Source organism: Chelonoidis abingdonii, chromosome 15, assembly GCF_003597395.2.
Source record: "Chelonoidis abingdonii isolate Lonesome George chromosome 15, CheloAbing_2.0, whole genome shotgun sequence".
Classification (NCBI taxonomy): domain Eukaryota; kingdom Metazoa; phylum Chordata; order Testudines; family Testudinidae; genus Chelonoidis; species Chelonoidis abingdonii.
In genome coordinates this window covers 18,539,220-18,556,147 of record NC_133783.1, presented here as the reverse complement: position 1 = coordinate 18,556,147, position 16,928 = coordinate 18,539,220, and the positions used below count along the sequence as shown (strand labels likewise).

The 16,928-nt window shown below is 43.8% G+C and overlaps 1 long non-coding RNA gene across 1 annotated transcript in view; it reads left to right on the top strand.

Annotated features, from left to right (window-relative positions):
- The window catches only part of LOC116822446 (uncharacterized), a 28,204-nt gene extending 11,587 nt beyond the window's left edge, over window positions 1–16,617 (top strand). Inside the window, exon 3 of the long non-coding RNA XR_004373155.2 lies at window positions 14,552–16,617. This is a non-coding gene — a long non-coding RNA (uncharacterized LOC116822446). The remainder of the gene's footprint in view (window positions 1–14,551) is intronic.
- The last annotated feature ends 311 nt before the right edge of the window (window positions 16,618–16,928 follow it).

Sequence of the window (16,928 nt, the reverse complement as noted above, 5' to 3'; positions counted from 1 at the left end):
ATGCTTGTTAGCAAAATGAACTAATGGGGATAAGTAACCTGTTCCGGTCTGCCATTGAAACAGGATCCATTTTAAATTAAGGCCTTGGAGGGATACCGGGGAACTGTGTTTGCAAGAGTTATAACAAAAGTGAATAGAGCTGGCAGCATATAAATCAACAAACAAACCCTTCAGTCCACACTTGTTACTGACAGAACCAGTAACTGCCAACACTATTTACTTTTACTGGACCAGATTCTGCTCTCATTGCACTGGTATAGATCCAAAGTATCTTTGTTGACTTCAGTGGGATTGCTTTGTATTTAAACCGGGACAAATGAGATCAGAATCTAATCCGTTGATAATAGTTCCTTCTTGACCTGTGTGTATTGGGACTGAAATCAGCTTTTATATATATGTATGATTTATAAAAGGTGAAATTTAACATTTAATTGGTGTTAATACATGTTGTTTGGTACAGATTCACTAGTCTGGTCAGGGGCCAGTTTAGTCCGTGTGGTGAGTTAGAGCAGCCTCTGTTACCTACTTTGTAATCTGGATTTTTTATTTTTTTATACAAAAATGTTTGATTAATTATTTTGTTCTTTTATCCATTATCTAATATCAGTCTGAATTTGTGTGAATTCTAGTGATATTTAACCGCAATGGAGATGAGTGGTAACCATAAAGGAAAAAAGGAGTTGACTAAAAGAAAAAATTGCTCATTTATGTCACAAACATATTTTAATGTAACTAAAATTATAGAATTGTTTAGAATTTATGGGCAGAAGCTGAAAATTTCATTAGAAGCCTAGTTATATTAAACTCTCTTCCTTCATAATACTTTGTGACCATCTTTTTCCATAACATTTTTGACTATCACTGCAGAAGAAAAATGGATGATTTGTTTAGCAGACATTAGAAATGTATTCGTCCCTGGCTTAAATAATTAGAGGACAGGGGAGTTACACCAGAGATGAATTTGGCACTTGAGGTCAAATTTTCAAAATGCTCTCAAGAGAACTTTGTGGAAGAACTCTCTTCTACAGTTTGACAAGGATATATTCTACTTTTGCAAACAGAATTTTTACATGCAAAACTAGTAGTTAGACAAAATGGTATTAGTGCAGACAGATCCAGATTTTTGCCTGCGCAGATATGCAAGTCCAAACTGACGGGGTATGTTTGAAAATGTGTAGAACATATTCTGTCCTTAAGCCAGAAGCACCAATCCTATTGGCACCACTGGAAAGTGCACATATAAAAGAGTAGGATGTGGCTTTTAGGTTTCTGCTTCTGTGGGAGCTGAGGTTTCAGGCAATTATACTGTATGGTGGATACTAGAATGTCAGTTACACAGAAAAGTGCATTGTTCAGTTATTCCTTTTAAAAACAGGTGCTATGGTTGCTACTACCCAGGCCTGCCTAGCATAATCAGCATTAGATAAAAGAAATAACTTGGGCAAAAGTACTGGGCAGTTGTTTCATCAGGATGAAATATTCTCTCTGAATTTTGCTTACTTGCTAGACCTATTTTTATCAACTTGAGACACAACTATCTTTTTTCCAAGTCAAGCCATGGATGAGATTTTCCTCTCATCTGTATTTGTGTATGTGAACGGGTTCCCCCTTCAGCTTCTGGAAACCTGGATAAGCAGTCTTGAGTGAGTTAACTAGTATAAACAGTCCACTACAGAACCTTCCTCAAGTGTCCTTATTGTTGTTTATGCTCGGGATAAATCACCATATAGGAGCAGTTTTGTGGCCTTTTATACTGCTTGCAGTCTTCTCAGGGCATCCAGCTGGTGCGCTGATTACCTCCATTAGCTCATCAGGCTCCCTGGAGGTACAAGTGATCCTTTCACCTCTTCCAAACCCAAACTACTCAAGTCCCTCCTACTCTAACCACAGCAAGGGCCCTGAGTGTTCTAAGTGACCAGGCTGCTGATTTCCAAGGGCTCAGTTTATAGAAACTAACAGCACCCTCTCGAAGTGTACATCAAGAATAACTCTGTTGACTTCAACAGAATTACATTGGTGTTAAATGGGTGTGAGTGAGTGGCAATTCAGGCTCTTAGCTTTTTATTGAGAGAACATAGATATTGTAGCCAAAGTAAGGTTCAGTTTCACTTTCCACTTATGACTGAGTTCCTTTTTGATCACATACAATCTGTAGAGGTAGTGATGACAAGAATGAGGGAGAAGGTTGATCTTGTAGTTAAGATACTGCACTGGAATTCAGGAGACCTGGCTTCAGTTCCTGGTTCTGCTGCAGAGACTTCCTATGTGACTTATGCAAGTCTCTTAATCAGCCTGTGTCGTAGTTCCCCAAGTGAGTGTTTGAGGAGCACAGTTCTTCGTCGTTCCTACCCTTTGTTGGTCTTGTCTTTTTAGATTATAAGCTTTTTGGGTCATGGGCTGTGTCTCTTACCATGTGTTTGTATAGCACTTAGCACAGCCAGGTCACCAGGTGCTACTGCAATACGAATAATAATTACTGACTTTTCTCGGGGTCTGTAGTCAGGTATTGAATTGAAAGGATAGCTAGTGGCTAAACTTGCGTCAGTAGGTGAAATTGATAAAATGCACAGTTCTCATGAGAAGTTCTAATTCCCTGTGTCTGACACCAGATGACATACACACAGAGGGCTTGGCTACACTGGAGAGTTGCAGCGCTGGTGGTGGCTTTACAGCGCTGCAACTCACCGTCTGCACTTGCAAGGCACATACGGCGCTGTATCTCCCTGGCTACAGCGCTGGTTGTGCTCCACCTCGACCTGAGGAATAAAGACTATAGTGCTGCTGATGCAGTGCTGCTCTGCCAGTGTGGCCACCAAAAGCGCTGTTATTGGCCTCCAGAGGTATTCAGAGGTATCCCAGAATGCCTGTTCAGACAGTCTGCTCATCAGTTTGAACTCTACTGCCTTGTCCTCAGGTGATCAACCGTCAGACCCACCCTTTAAATGCCCAGGGAACTTTAAAAATCCCCTTCCTGTTCGCTCAGCCAGTTGTGGAGTGCTATCAGTGAATCTTTCCGGGTGACCATGCCTCCACGCGGCAAATGAGCCCCAGGATGGAGCAATGGCGAGTTGCTGGACTTCATCAGTGTTTGGGGGGAGGAAGCTGTGCAGTCCCAGCTGCGCTCCAGCTGTAGGAATTATGATACCTTTGGGCAGGTATCAAAGGCCATGCTGGAAAGGGGCCATGACTGGGACGTGCTGCAGTGCAGGGTTAAAGTGAAGGAGCTGCGGAGTGCCTACTGCAAAGCCCGCGAGGGAAACCACCTCTCTGGCATTGCCCCCACGACCTGCCATTTTTACAAAGAGCTGAACGCGATATTTGGGGGTGACCCCACCTGCACTCTGAGGACCATGATGGACACTTCAGAGTGGGAGGAGGAGGAGGAAAGCGAGAATGAGGGTACTGGGGTGGGGGGAGACCCCCCAGAGTCCCAGGAGGCATGCAGCCAGGAGCTCTTCTCAAGTCAGGAGGAAGCTAGCCAGTCGCAGCAGCCGGTACTTGGTGGAGGACAAACAGAGGAGTGGGTTCCTGGTAAGTGGCTTTTATTCTCAGGATTGAAATTTTCCGGGAGAGGAGGGAGGGTTAGGGCTGCATGCATGCATGCCTAGATGCAGAACAGCGCATTGATGTGGTCTATCATGTCGCGGTAATCAGCCTCGGTAATCTCTTCAAAAGTTTCAGCCAGAGCGTGGCAATGCGCTTGCGCAAGTTTATTAGGAGAGCCACTGTGGTCCTTGTCCAGTCAGGCTAACGCGTCGTTAGCAAGTTTGCAGGGCCATTAATCAAATCCGTGCTAAGAAGACCGGACTTGCTTGGGGAACATTGCAGGACATTGTGGATGGCATTTGCACAAATGGGGGGCGATAGATGGACGCATATTCTATTCTGGACCACCCCACTAGCATCGAATACGTTAATAAGGAAAAAAGGTTGTATTTCTCTATGCATTTTCCAGTTGCTTTGTGGATCAAACTGGGCGTTCATTGACATTAACACAGGCTAGCCAGCAAAGGTGCATGATGCACGCATCTTTTGGTTAACACTGGCCTGTTCAGGAAGATGCAGGCCAGGGACTTTTTCCCCAGATCCAACAGTAGGGTATCGTCGAATGCCCTTGTGATCCGTTGAGACTCCGCCTTCCCCGTTAATGCATGGCTATGAACACGTACCACAGGGAGCCTTTACAGCAGCAAGGAACAGTTCACTACAGGCTGAGCCTTTCAGTGCCGAATGACTGGTGAGTGTGCTTTTTGGCTCGTTTAAAGGGGCTCTGCATCTCTGTCAATGGGGAAGCTGGACTTGGGGAAAGCAGCAATCCGCAGTGTATATCCGTGTCTGTACCCTCATAATATTTGTGAAGGGAAGGGTGAAAGATTCAGTCAGCATGGACCTCCTGAGGTTCAATGCCTGGGGCTGAATTTGCACAGCCAGAGAGCCAGGGCTCTAGAGAGGGCCCGCAGGGCTGCAAGAATGAGAGGATGCCTTGAGGGAGGAATCTGAGGTTGAAACCAACAGTAATGTTTGTGCCTTGCACACGGGGTGAGTGCCATGGCTACAAGGTTAGTAGGAATCTGCTGTTTCCTAAGCTGATTTGCAGTGCCTTTCTTTTCTGGGCTAAAGTACTGTTTGATCTTTCTGCATAATAAAGGCTCTTTTCAAAGCCAAGATTCATTTACTGAAAAGACAAATTACTTTATTGACAGACCACAACATCGATTGGAACCTAAAAGGGCAGAGGGGGTGGGTGGGGAACTGTACAATCACAGGCTTGAATATGTCCTGTTTCTGGCGTGCTTGTGCATGACTTGCTGCACCTCAAGGATGCTTACTGCATTGGTGATGGGGGTTGAGGCAGTGGCGTAAGGGTCGTAGTCTCAGGGGCTGTCTTGTGAACGCGTACAGGTTGGAGGCGTTTGTGTGTAAGAATGGAATGGCTGGGGAAAGGGGTTATTGAGTGACATGAGGGCACAAAGGGAAAGACTTTGGGACTAGGGCGGTGGGGGTAGGGGGAGGCGGGCACAGTATGGTGCTTCCACCTGCCTGGTTACCGAGCGCCTGGGATAGAGTCCGCTTGGCACGTCCAGGATGCCTATCAAGCTGCTTGGTGCTTTTCTCCTCTGCACTGCGTTTTTCTGGCGCGATCCTGCTTCCTTTTCCCTCCATGTTCCGTGCGCTTTTTGATTCTCTGTGAGAGATTGCTGCAATAACTTTTTGCAGTAGTCTTTTTGCTTGTTCCGCAGCTTCTTCAGAGGTGTTTGTAGTCTCTCAGCCATGATACACGGATCAAGCCGAGATCTCAAGATGCAACTGGTAAAGCCAACAAGCAACAATAACTTTAATACAGAGGCAGCATTGTTTGGTATACCAGACAGAGTTATTCCCCCCACAGTAACTCTTCACAATAGCATAATCTTTCCCATAACAAAAAGTGCACATAACCACAGGAGTCCCGAAAGGGGAGTAAGGGGGAACTGGTTAAGGGTTACTGGGTTTCTGTTGTGGGGAAAACAAACAGCTGCAGGGGGCATCCTACAATGAACACTATCCCAACATTTTCACAGGAGTATACTGGAAAGATATCGTGCTGTGCGGGTCACCTGGGAAAGCACGGGAGGTCTTCTTATCCGCAAGCAGATTCCACCTTGTCCATATGGCAGCTTGCCTGTGTTGCATTGCAATGGTCTCCCCACCCTCGCGGCCACTGGCGAGTGCGTTAGCCTGACTGGACAAGAACCCAGTGGCTTCCACCAATCAAACTTGCACAAGCGCCATGCCCACGCTCCATGGCTGAAACTTTTGAACCTGCTTCTCCACCGGCAGGGCAGCTCTCAATCTCGTGTCCCTGCACCGCAGGGTGGGGGTGAGCTCCTCACACAGTCCCATGAAAGTGGCTTTTCTCATCTGAAAGTTCTGCAGCCACTGCTTGTCATCCCAGACTTGCATGATGATGTGATCCCACCAGTCAGTGCTTGTTTCCCGAGCCCAAAAACGGCGTTCCACAGTGCTGAGCATGTCTGTGAATGCCACAAGCAAATACGTGTCATACGCATTACGCGACTCGCTATCATCCTCGGACTCCTTATTGTCGCTTTGGATCTTAAGGAATAGCTCAACTGCCAGACGTGATGTGCTGGCGAGACTCGTCAGCGTATTCCTCAGCAGTTCAGGCTCCATTTCCCGCAAACTGAAACGGAACTCAGAATCGCGCTGCACAGAAACCGTTGAAAGATGCAAGATGGCACCAAATGTTGAGGGAAACACAGGGATTGCTGGGATGTGAAGCGATGCAGAATGACCCGCATGCTCCATCCCCTTCCCACGATGCCAGAATGGGAAGAGGTGCTCTGTGGGATAGCTGTCCATAATGCACCACTCCCAACACAGCTGCAAATGCTGCAGGTGTGGTCACACTGCAGTGCTGGTAGCTGTCAGTGTGGCCACACTGCAGTGCTTTCCCTACACAGCTGTACGAAGACAGCTTTAATTCCCAGCGCTGCACACCTGCAAGTGTAGCCAAACCCTGAGATATCAGAAACATCTTAAACACCACCTCTAGATCCATTGTTCATCACTCTGATCTGTATATTTCTAAAGCACCCATTATCAAGAAATCTAGATGCCAAATATAAAATTAATAGTTTCACTAAATGGGCCAGATCTTAGCTCATCTCAGGAGCAGTGGGAAAAGAGGTAGATTAAACCCACCTTTACAGCACCTGCTCTTGTGCTTCAAGAGTTTTGGGACAGTGGCTACTGGATTTGTGTAGCAGCAGATCCATCAGCCTCTGTTTCCATAGGTGCCGACTTCCACTGTTCCTGGTGGGTGCACCCCCGCCCCTGCACTGCCCTCGCCCCGCCTCCATTCCGCACCCTTCTCCCAAGTCCCTGCCCCTGCCCCGCCTGTTCTCCACTTCCTCCCCTGAGTGCACACCTCCCCACTCCTCTCACCTCCCTCCTGGAAAGTCCTAAGTGCTGCCAAACAGCTGTTTGGTGGCGGGAAGCGCTGGGAGGTAGGCGGAGGAACAGAGACATGGTGCACTAAGGGGAGGGGGAGGAGGTGCGGTGGGGGGGTGAGGGGTGCTTGGCTGCTGTACATATATTGTATTCAGCAGTACATATATTGCTGACTGCTCTGCAGAGGACAGATAATTAATTACAAGGCATGGCAAACTGCAGTATACTTAGGGCTCCTGGGTGATGGCAGGCTGACATCATCCAGAATGACTGCAGAAGCAGTGTGGTGCCTAGCCCTACATACGGCTTTTAAAACTGATAAGAACTGTTACCCAAAATGTCAACCTCGAAGAAAGCAGTAAATGTGTTCATGGAAACCTAATAGTCTTCTCTCTCTTTGTCTGTCTCTCACACACACACTTAGCATTTGGTTAATTTAATTTCTGATATTAAATTAAATGCCGTTTTCAAATTTCAAGTGCTGTGAGGATTTCCCATGTCAGTGGGATGCAAGGCATCCTGTGCACTTCTGCCTTGGGGAAGCCCTGGAGCATAAACAGTGTGAATACAGTAACAGCTGTGAGTGTAGCTGAGGTTGCCAGATTCCGCTGAGAACCTGGTGATCAACAATTTCTGGGAAGATTGAGGACCTGTTTTGGGCTGAGGGGACACTATTGTGGATCAGGGAGATGAGAGGGCTAACCTAGGAAAATGGTGTATGTTAGTCGGGCAACACTGAGCAATGGATGTTGCTGAGCAATAGATTCTGCTGATCTTAGGATGGTGGGATGATCTACTGATTGTAGTTGGGAGAGTAGGCTGCAGAGCCGGGGCAAGAAGGGGTCACCCAGGACATGGCCCAACCACTTTTTGACCTGTCACAGCCCAAGTCAGGGCAAGCAATCCAGTGGCACCAGGGCCAGAAAGAGAGCAGAATGTCATGAGGGAACGGCCCTGCCTGCATGCTGCGGTGAGAGCCAATGGGCCGGAGCAGGGAGCAGGCAGCCCTAAGGGACAGGAACTGCTGTGGGATAAGTGCAGTGCTAGCTCACTCTCCAACCCCTCCACCTTTGGGCAGGACCAGGCATCCCGTGCATCACACCACAGTCCCACCACTTTAAATTGCGTCCCATGACCCCTGATTTGGAGGGAAAGAGAAGAAGCAATTGTGGATCATATTGGGCTAGACGGACGGATTGGGTGAGGGAGGGAGAATCTGATTGGGTGTTGTAGTAAGTATTCAGACTTTGGGTTTTATCCCTAAATCAATGCTGTAATGTTTGAGATTTCTCTACCACTGCTTATTAGTACATGAGAATGTCTTTATACTCTCCTAGCTGGCATGTCCATGAATGCTGCAGATCCAATGTACTACCTGTAGTGCTGAAAATTTTCCCCTTTAGCTTGTAATGACCTCCTGTAAATCTAATACTTTCATTTGGAGATGGAAGTGGCGTACAAAATTATACTGTTCAGTGAAACAAGGGTTTTCCTCTGCTGTTCTTATGGAAATACAAACTGATGATATCGCTTCATAACTGGGATGGAGGGAGGAAGACTGGGATGAATCACCTCTTTGCTGTTCATGAATCACTTCTTTGGTACTAAGTTCTGTAGAGGGCTTAGTACAAATACTAAAACCCAAAATTATTATTTCAGAAACCCATTAACATTGCTAAGAGACAACAATATGATCATCTGTCACACAATTTACTAAACCCAAGTACTGAGTAAGCAGGCAAGTGAATAGTTAAGGACAACCTACATCTTACACTATCCACATAATAAACATGAACATAAATATTCAGAGCTCAATTCTCCTCCAGCTGCATGTGCATTCCAATAGCGCACAGCAGCCAGAAAGTTGGATTAACTGGCTCCTGGAGGATTTCCATGCTGTAAAGGGAAGTCCTCAGGTGGCATAGAGCTGGTGTAATGAGTCATTGAAATCCAGTACAAAGGGCATTTTTGGGGTGAGAGGGTATTGTGTGGCCAGGGCACCTTTATGCCCTGGTGATGACCAGAGCTGGACTGATCTCTTGTGGGCAGCAGGGTGTAACTTAGGATATGTCTACACTACCCACTGGACCAGCTGGCAACAATTGATCCAGCAGAGGTCATAGATTATTAGGGTTGGAAGGGAGCTCGAGAGATCATCTAATCCAACCCCCTGCTCAAAGCAGGACCAATCCCCAAATGGCCCCCTCAAGGATTGAACTCACAACCCTGGGTTTAGCAGGCCAATGCTCAAACCACTGAGCTATCCCTCCCCCCATAGAAGATTAGGGTTGGAAGGAACCTCAGGAGGTCATCTAGTCCAACCCCCTGCTCAAAGCAGGGCCAATCTCCAGACAGATTTTTATCACGTCTATTCTAGACACGATAAATCGATCCCCGAGTGCTCTCTTGTCGACTCCTGTACTCCACCGCCACGAGAGGCACAGGCGGAGTTGACGGGGGAGTGGCAGCAGTCGACTCACTGTGGTGAAGACACCACGGTAAGTCGATCTAAGTATGTCGACTTCAGCTATGTTATTCATGTAGCTGAAGTTGTGTAACTTAGATTGATCTACCCCCCTACCCCCCATTGTAGACCAGGCCCAAGAGAAAACCCAAGGTTTCTTTCCACTGTCATCAGCCTTTAGCCAGCTCCAGGGTCAAGGAGCTACAAAGGAGGCTTAGAACGAAGTTTGCCCATCTGCTTCCTCAGCTGTGGAACCAGGCCACTACTGTTATCAACCATAAAGAAACACACATTTCATCAAACACAACAACCCTTAACTCTGATATGTGGAGTGTTTTTAAACTATAATGTGTGTATCTTGATTTTAGTAACTAATATTTTCTTTTTAAGGCTTACAGTAAAATGTGAAATATTATTAGTTAATAGATTGATCATTGGAAAGTAGATATTTTAGAATTAGGTTTCTTATAATAACTGTTCCCTGAGAGTGATGTACAGTGTGTAACATTGTCAATATAAGCTTTCAGAGATTATTGCTCCCAGAATTATTGGATAGTTTGTCACAAATAGCAGGGTCTGCTCATGGAAGACAGAGGACTGTAATAATATAAGATTGCTAGTCAGACCGGGAAGTGTTGGTAGTGTTATGAACCTTATGTGCATATGCATAACTCTTTAATACAGTGATAAATGCAGTATGTATACCTACACAGATACATTATGGTCTCGTATAGCAAGACCATAGTTAAGATTGCATCCAATTTTTTTTAACTGGGTCTGTAACTCAGTGTTGCACCTTTTTTTTAGAGCCCATTTTTGTAAATATGCAATGGGGAATTTGAACTAAATTTCAATCACTAATTAATACATGTAATGAATGAGCTCCGCTGTGTATTTTGTGGTGTTGGTTTTTTAGGACATTTGGGAAATCTGGAACACTGAAAAAGCCTGATTTTTCTACAAAGTGCACATTTGTTGCCCACTGCTATTGCCTGAGCAGTATTACTGTGATGTCAGAGATAATCAGCCACTCTGCACTCACTCCCATCACTTTGTTTGTATACTGGGGGAGAGTCACTATTGCCCTGGTTGCCCTGGCAATGACTGCCTTTGATAACTGATTTACCTCTGACTGCCCAGAACATGATTACAAAAAAGGGTCCCAGGAGGGACTATAAGGAAAGCAGGCTGAGTTTGGCTTATTACCTGCTGGGCTGCTCTGGGTTTGTACTGGGTAAGTAACGCCATAAAAAGGGTCATTGTGTGTTACTTTCCTCAGAAGAGTTACAGGAAAAATAAGATACAAAATTCCAGCTCCTTTTCATGGATATAGCTTATCTGCTTCTTACAAATTGGGGGCTCTAGCTTCCTAAATACCCACTTTTTTAAAGGTGGGTATCATAGTTGTGAGTCCCTACTCCACTTTCTGTCACAGAGTTAAAACAACATGTCATTTAGAAGTTGCGGTAAAACAGATGTTACATTTTTAAACAACATATTTTGTCTGAATTTAGTTTCATTGCTTTCAATATATTGGTCAACATGGCACTGAGTGGTGAAATATGAAACTTTACAAAAATAACAATGGCAACAAATTACACATTGAAGACAACAAATGTATAAGTGCTTTATTATATAAAAAGATTTTATTTCTTTTAAAAACTAAGGAAAGCCACAAACAAGTTTAATTTAACATTAGTTAAGGTTTCTCTCATCTATAAATTAAACAATGAAAAATTAGGAAATACAAAGTTAAGGGTTAAAAGGTTGCATAGTCAAACACTCTCCAATTAGGAAATGACTGAATGAATATTGCCCATGTCAGTGCCCCTTGTGTGTATGAATTATGATACAGCATTGATTATATGACCCATATTATTTATTTTACATAGGACCCCTCTTGCTCTTCTTGATAGTCCCATTTTAAGCATAAGTTTTACGTTCAGTCCCTTACCTGCTAAAAATTCCTTTGGTCCAAGGTCAGCCTCCCATTGTAAACTTTGCAAGTCTACAAACTGATCTCTTTTCTCACTTAGTTTAACCTGATACACTACAGCTCAGATTCTGTACATGCATTCAAGCTTCAAATCAGGTAGGTGTTGAGGGAACAAACGCCTGTGAGAGTTTATTGTTTGGAACTGACTGCCTTTATTTTGTAATTACTGTAGGGTTATTTGGTACCCCACATCCCAGTTGCAAATGAGTGACTGTGGAAATGTGTTGAGTTGATTGTTTCTTTTTCACTTGTAAATGCTCTGAGAATTTTAATAGCAACATTGCATTATATTTGTGCTGTACTCAGAAGCATAACTGAAATTGACTAAATAACCCCCAGACCAAGCTGCTAGTAAGCTTGCTGGTTTTTGTTTTGTTTTTTGTTTTCCTTTGCCTTTTCTGTACGTTAATCCAACTCTAAGGTTCTCTAATGTGCAGGTAGTTATGGTTTCTGAATATCTACACTATTTTCAGGTGTCCATTAAAGCTGCAAGAACCAGTGTGTCACCCCCCCACACCTCCAAAAAACACTCACTCTCGCTCTCTATCTGCCTCAACTCCTACAATCCTGGGGGAGAAATCTGCTATTTAATGCCCCCCCTTTTTCCTGCTGTCAGTGCTTTAATCTCCATCTCATCATCTCTTTCTGTTATTACCACCAGTAGTTTACATAGCACAGTAGTTTATTACAGCATTTACAAACACATAAAAGCCCCATACTCTGAAAAATTTACAGTCTAGATAAGTCAAGAATAACAAACACACGATAAAATATCCAGTAATGGCTAAGGAGTTGGGAACCTGGTGGTTACTAATTATGAGCAAAAGGCAAGGAGAGGCTGCCCGAAGAGATGAGAGGAGAAGAGAAAGGATGCTTGGTCAATAAGAGCAGGACCTGATTCAGTTTTACATCCATATAGCTTCACTGACAGAGATATTATCCCAGATTTACAGTGATGTGAGATCTGAATCAGCCCCAGGAATAGTGTACTGGGCATCGAGAGCAGCATGATATATATATGGCACATAGCTGATGATGGGAAACAGAGACAAAAGGAGCAGCTGGTAGAAGGGAAGAGCACAGGGAGCTGGAGTGTGAGTAGGGGGAAATGAAAGCAAAGATGTAGGTAAGAGCAGAATTATATATGGCTGGGATCGGCAACCTTTGGCACGTGGCCCACCAGGGTAAGCCCCCTGGCGGGCCGGGCTGGTTTGTTTACCTGCCGCGTCCGCAGGGTCTGCCGATTGCGGGTCCCATTGGCTACAGTTTGCCGCTCTGGGCCCATGGGGATGGTGGGAAGTGGCATGGGCTGACGGATATGCTGGCTGCCGCTTCCCACAGCCCCCATTGGCCTGGGACGGTGAACCGCAGCCAGTGGGAGCCGCGATCAGCTGAACCTGTGAACGCAGCAGGTAAATAAATTGGTCCAGCCCACTAGGGTGCTTACCCTGGTGGGCCACGTGCCAAAGGTTGCCAATCCCTGATGTGTAGTCTCGTAGATGACTGTTCCAATGTCTACTGAAGTTAGTGGAACTTTTTCCATTGACACAGTGAGCTCTGTAAGAGGTTGAATTTGATGCTATAAAGAATAGGAGCTACGATATGTCTGTGCTCCAGTTGGACCCATATATTAAATAGTTGCCTTGTCTCAGGGTCCTGAAGTTCCACCAGATCCATGGGTCATCAGTGTTCTGAGGGAGCTAACTGATCACATGAGAGCAATTGTTGGCAATGTTAGTGTTAGCCAGAGCTCACGACGCTGGACAGCTGCCAGTCCTGCACAGTTTTAATGGGAGGCAATCAAGGGAGCAAGATTTTCCCTGAAGTCAGCTGGTGCACACAATAAATATTCAGTCCTTCTGATAGAGTTTATCCCCATCCTAACCTTTCACCAATGGCAGTATAAGGTTAATTTTGATGGCTCCCAGTGGACCTGCCCAGAGTTTGCTATGGGTGGGACGAGATCACAGCTTTTTCCCCAGCCAAGCAGTAGGAATGTGTATAGAGAGCTCTGCTTGACAACATTTAAGCAGTCCTGAAGGCAGACAAACAGATTACTCAGCTGCTTGCAGCTCTGCCGGAGAAATTTGAGGAACGCCTTGCACATATGGGGAAAAAGAGACACACTGGAAATTCATTAATCAAATAGCACCAGCTTAGAAAACTCCAGCACGATGCTTTAAAACAATTAATTTACAAAACCAAACCTAGAACTGGCAGCAGCAGTAACAACAACTCCTTTCCTTCTCCTAGCCATGGCGGCCTCCCAAAATCAGACAGAAATTAGAACATGGCCTTACAATCACTCAAACAGCTACTGGTTAAAAAGAGATTCACAGCTCCAGAAATTAATTAGAATTAGCTGCTGAGGAATAAAAAGTGTGTAGGAAGAAGCCACTTTCCAATATAATTGGGAGCATTTTGAGGATCAGTCTTTCAACCCTGAAAGAATCATTAGCTGATAAAAACATTTAAACTAAAATACTCAAGTGATGTTCCAACACAGGGACTCACTGTGGCCTGGATTCAGGAAAGCATCGCTAGTCAGGAAAACAACTGAGCATGTACTTAAGAGATTCCCAATTAGGGTTAGATTTAAGCACGTGATTAACTTCTTTCCTGAATTAGGACATAAGACAGATCTCTCTGCTAAATACAGCTACTCCATTTGTGATAGGAGAGATGGCTGGCTGGACCAACTGCCTCAGAGGGATTTGGACTTAGCAGTTACTAGTCTCATAATGTGCTAGGCATTTTGTCTGAGTGAGCACAACTGCAGGAGTGGGCTCTCTGTTTGGCTCACCAAACCAGTTCTAAGGGACTGATTTGCCTCATCATTGTTAATGTTTGTTTACATTACAGTGGCACCTGGAGGCCCCAGTTGAGATCAGGACCCCATCGTGTAGGCACTGCACAAACACAGAGTAAAAGTTCTTTCTCAGAAGAGCTTCCATTCTAAACAGAACTGCTAAGCACCCACAATAAAGTCACCAGGAGCTTCAGGTGCTCATTACTTGAGGCCCCAACTGTTTTTTGGGTTGTGTGCATTTTTGCTTTAGGAAGCGGGGCAGCTGTGATTTGTTAGCTATGTTACTACTCAGGTAAAGATCTAATTATTTTTTCCCCAGATCTTTCAGAAATTCAAGATGATGATGATGATGATTTTAATTTCTTGAGTTTCAGAAGTCAGCCATGGACACAGGAAGAAAGGAAAGAACTTCAGTGGGAGTTTACCCGAGTGAGGAATCGAGCCTGGACTCTGTGCATGCAGTTTCTGTACTAGTTTAATGAAGTATGGGAATTGATAGAATGTGTTAGAAACTTCAGACGTCTTACTTCCTCTGCCTGCCCCATCCAGGTCTCATCCTACCTTTTCCAAGTCATTATCCAAGAATGTCAGAGAAAGCCCAAGCATCCCTTTTGCTCCCACTTTTGCTTTGGGGGAGGTGGATGGAGGGGAAACAGGAACACTGCACAAGATTCACACATTCCCCTTGGATGAGTCTGAACTAATTTATTCATTGACTCTGTGATCAGTTAGAAATCAACAGCTCCATGCTATGGTGTGAAACTGATGATCACTTTTCTATTCTTCATACAACTGGAAAATTTGATTTGGCCAACCTCACATTACAGAGATGCATGCTCGCCATGGGCTGAGTGGAATACTAGGCAGTCATGACAGTACCAGCCATCATCTCCAGAGACCTTTAATTCCTGACAAATCTTTTCTTCTTGAAAGTAACTGTGGGTGGTCTCCCTTTTTTCTAATTTCAGCAAATTTGGTACATCACTTTCTAGTTATGCAGCTGATGCTCATGTTTGTATGAATAGCTATTAAAAAAAGGAAGATCAGATGTTTGTTGTTTCATTTCCAACATAAATCAAACTTTGTATTCACATTTCAATTCTAGTTTAGCCACAGGAATAGCTTTAGTATTGCTAAGTGTCTGGAGACTATTGACTACAGAGACATGTTTTTAAGCAGGCTATAATAGTTTCTACAGCTGTTAACAGTTCATAGAAGAATGGAAGCATTATTCATCAGTGTTTAAAATGTGCATGACTTGCATTGCACAGAAGTCAGTTTGGAGAATGTCAGAATTTTTTTCTGAAACTCTGCCAGGAAAGTCTTCAATAACTAGAGAAATTCTTTTCACTGGTGAAATCAACATGCAGCACATCGTGTTATTATAATTGCTTAGAGCTCACTATGAAAGTTGTCTTTGTATGTGTGGATGTACAGCTAGTACTGTTTTGTTTTTATTTATTCTGCATTCTTTATTTTAATGTTCTTTCCTTTTTTCCAGACCAGAAAGATTGTTATTGAGCTCTTCACAGAGCTGAAATAATGCTGTGTGTTAAAAAATGTTAACAATTTGAAGAAGTTATAAAAATTTATAAGTTGGCTGAGTACTTAGGAAATTTCTGCATATTTTAATATAAATAGGTAATGCAAATGTTTGTTCTTTGCATTTAGAGGTGGGTCTCGGTTTTCTAAAAGGTTTCATATTTAAATTTGATTCTTTGGATTGTATTAAACTCAAACCAGTATTTTTACATGTTGCATAACTGAAAAACATGTAATCACAAACGATAGAGTGCTTACATAGTTAATAGTGAATGCAATACAGTCACAAAGTTTAACATTAAAATGTAGACTGTGAATAGTATCAGTTAATGAAATGAACAATTTCATTAACAAATTTAGCACCTAAATCAGTACCCATTGAAGTCAATGCGAGTCTTTCCATTGACTTCACTGGATTTTGGGTTGGGCTCACAGAGAATAAGGCAAGCTGTATTGCAACTGGATGCTTATTATAAAATAATTTTCTCTTTTATTTCAATATTAAATGTCAAAGGCTGTTGTCAGATACACCGGTGTAAACCCAGAATAACTCACTGAAATCAGGGGAGTTACTCCAGTATTATTTTGGTGATCACTGTGCCCCCAAAGTTTATTAATAATTTAAATCACAAAATAAAAGCAAAAATCTTTAAAAGAACAGAAGGAAGAGAATGGAGAGAGGAGAAAGGCAGTAATAAAGGGAAGAAGTGTGTAATTAAATAGAATGTGAGAATGCAGGCAGAGATCTGAATGATTATTGACAGACTCAATAAATAACAACTGTCTGAAATTTTCAAATGTGTTTCTTACCATGAACATACTGTGTTGTGTTTGAAGCAAAATTACATGCATGCGTCTGGAACTTGGACTGAAAAGTTATGTTTGTGACGCTGGCAGTCTGAGTGCCCAAGTGAGTCTTAAAATCAGTTCCCACGCTGCTTTAGAAGGAAAGGTTTAACTTTAGGAATATGAAAGTTCTTTGTATGTCTGTTAAAGAAGATGATGGTAGGTTTGCTGGGGTCCCATACTGCTCACATCATAAATGTCTCTGGCTGGATTGGGAGCTGACAGCAGGAGGCTCAGAACAGACTTTTTCATCTCAGATATACAATTTTCAGCCTGTAAAATGCTTCTCCCTAGACAAGGTTTCAGACTCTAATGCT